Genomic DNA, 3,438 nt, shown 5'->3' with positions numbered 1-3,438 from the left:
AACCAGTAAGAAAAAACAAACAATCCCATGAAAAAATGGGCTAAGGACATGAATAGACAATTCTCAAAAGAAGATATACAAATGGTCAACAAACATAAGAGAAAATGCTCAACATCACTAACGACCAAAACCACAATGCAATACCACCTTACTCATGCAAGAATGGCCATAATCAAAGAATTAAAAAACACTTGATGTTGGTGTGGATGTGGTCAACAGGGAACACTTCTACACTGCTGGTGGGAATGTAAACTAGCACAGCAGCTATGGAAAACAGTGTGGAGATTCCTTAAAGAGCTAAAAGTAGAACTACCATTTGATCCGGCAATCCCACTACTGAGTATCTACCCAGAGGAAAAGAAGTCATTATTTGAAAAAGATACTTGCACACACTCGTGTTTATAGCTGCACAATTCACAACTGCAAAATCGTAGAACCAACCGAAATGCCCATCAATCAACGAGTAAATAAAGAAACTGTGAGATATATATATATATATGTATGTGTATATATATATATATGTGCGCAATGGAATACTACTCAGCCATAAAGAGGAGTGAATTAACAGCATTTGCAATGATCTGGATGAGACTGGAGACTGGAGACTATTATTCTAAGTAAAGTAACTCAGGAATGCAGAATCAAACATCGTATGTTCTCACCAATATGTGGGAGCTAAGCTATGAGGACACAAAGATGTAAGAATGATACAATGGACTTCGGGGACTTAGGGGGAAGAGTGGGAGGGGGCGAGGGATAAAAGACTACAAATACACTGCAGTGTATACTGCTTGGGTGGTGGGTGCACCAGGATCTCACAAATCATCATTAAAATACTTACTCATGTAACCAAATACCACTTGTACCCCAATAACTTATGGAAAACTTCAAATAAAATGAATATGAGTTAAAATAATAGTTTGAAATCTAGAATGGGAAATAAAGCCATCAGTGGAAATACCAGAAAGATTGCTAAATTTGGAGGTCAATATCTGAAATGGTTTTTCCTCTAGATAGATACTAGTTTTTTAGTATAAATAATTTATAAGTACTTAAAATCATATTTGGTTTAAATTTTAAAATATTTCTGAAAGTGCATTTGGATTATTTTATTTTACTATCATTCAGTTTCCTCATAAACAGTTATGATCAATATTATATGATAATACATGAGACAATATTTTTTAAAGAAAAACTATCTTACCTCTCAAGTTAGTTTTTCTCTCTTTCCCATCAGAATCAAACTCAAAACTTCAAGACTACTATACTAAAGTATTCTCCTACTTGAAAACAAACAAACAAACTAACAAACAAACAAACAAAAAACACAATAACTTTTTCATGAAGGGGGAGGGAAGCAACATGCCCCATCACATTAAATCTTTCTTATTGATGCTTCCCTTGATCTACAGTTGCGCCAGTCCATCAAAAATCAATTACGGATCTCCCCAACAGTTCTCACACTTGTGCTCTTGAGAGCTCCTAGAGAAAATCTTACAACACACAAATATTTGCAACTGGAAATTCAAGACCTCTAACCTCAGCTGGATCATCAACTCTTTCTCCCACAGCAGTGATTTCAAACTTTCACCAATCTTATTAAACCTTCAACCCACAACCTTAACTCTCAGCAGACAAGTTTTCCTCAACTTCACATCAGAAACTTAAGCTATCCCCCAAGTAACAGCAATTTTTTACCCCAGGGTTTTTTATCATTTTTTAAAATGTTTTTATTGTGGAAACTTTTAAGCATACACAAAACTTGAGGGGATGGTATAATGAACCCTCATGTACGTATCATCCAGCTTCAATAATTATCAACTCACAGCCAGTATTGTTTCATTGCTCACACTGATCGCAGTTTTTTTTTTTTTTATTTTTAGCTGCCTTTTTAATCATTCTTTCTTACTTTCCTCCCATTCCCATCATTTGTCTCAGTCCACTTTGTGTTGATATAAAAGAATACCTGAGACTGGGTAATTTATTTTAAAAAAGAGAGATTTATTTAGCTCGTAGTTCTGCAAGCTGAGAAGTTCAAGGACATGGTCCTGGCTTCTGGTGAGGGCTTTTGTGCTGCATTACAACATGGTGGAGGAGGTAAAGAGGTCCAACCAAGAGGAAAAACATTGCCTTATAATGACTTGCTCTCTCAGGAACTAATGTATTCCCTCAAGAACTAATCTAGTTTTGCGTTAGTGAGAACTCACTACCAGGAGAACAGCATCAAGCTATTCATGAGGGATCCAGTTCTATGACCCAAATACCTCTCAGGAGGCCTCATCTCCCAACACCACTATATGGGGGATCAAATTTCAACATGAGTTTAGATGGGGACAACAGACCATATCCAAACCACAGCATCACTGTAAAAGAAGTTTCCTTTCTGAGGTTATTCTCTGTATCAAGATCTGGATGCTATCCCTTCCAGCCTCTTGAAACATTTGTTCTATTTAAAACACTCCCTGTATATTAAGTGATTTCAGTCAGTATTTAAATATTAATTTATTTTTGTTTTAGGAATGCTGTGTGCTCTCTCTCTCTCTCTCTCTCCTGCATACCTTTTTGGCTAATATCCCATTTTTCACCTTCCATTTTTAGCCAAGAATCTAGAAAAGGTATTCCACACTCACTGTTTCTGTTGTATTGTTCCCTCCCACACCTCAATTCAAGCAGAAGGGTTTCCAGCCACACCACGCTGCTGAAACTGCTCTTACTGAGTTCAGTGATGCTAACTCATTTCGGTAAGCCTTCTCAACTTATGTCCGGTGACTTGTGAAACATTTGACATTGTTCCCTCTCTGTGACTAGCAAAGCTTCCTTGAACCCTTTCTTCTCCTTGATCCCATGGTACAGTTTCTCCTGTATTTCCTCCTACATTGCTGGCCTCTCCTTTCTCAGTTTCCTTCGCTGACTCTTTGTTTCTTTCATGTGGGTGTTCCCTGGGATCTTTCCTTGGTTCTCTTTGCTTCTCATTTACACTATTTTGGAGCGATCTAACCCACTGCCTGTGTCATCACCATCTGTATAGTTTTTCTCAAACATTTGGAATCAAATGCAATAATGACACACTAGGACCAACAATTTTTTAATTAAAAGATACATTTCTATTTGTAAAAGGAAAAAATGCGTAATTATTACCAATGAGATACTGACAATAGTTTCATAATAGAGAAAGTGATGACATTTGTAACCTTTCCTTGCCATATCTCTATCTCACTGAATGTTGAATAGCTTGAGTTTTAGGCAAAATACCATATTTATCTGCTTCTTCTTCTTCCTCCTTTTATACTCATTTAGAAGGTCCTAATTCACAATTTCGAGATGTAGAAATGACGTCATGTGTTTGTTGCATTTACCAGTTTTGATACTGGATTAAAGATAGACCAAAAAATTATGAAGAGGATTCTAACTAAAAATTAATGTTTTGTCAGATGCGAA

The sequence above is a fragment of the Chlorocebus sabaeus genome, chromosome X (genome assembly GCF_047675955.1).
Source record: "Chlorocebus sabaeus isolate Y175 chromosome X, mChlSab1.0.hap1, whole genome shotgun sequence".
NCBI lineage: Eukaryota > Metazoa > Chordata > Mammalia > Primates > Cercopithecidae > Chlorocebus > Chlorocebus sabaeus.
This window is presented reverse-complemented; position numbering follows the sequence as displayed.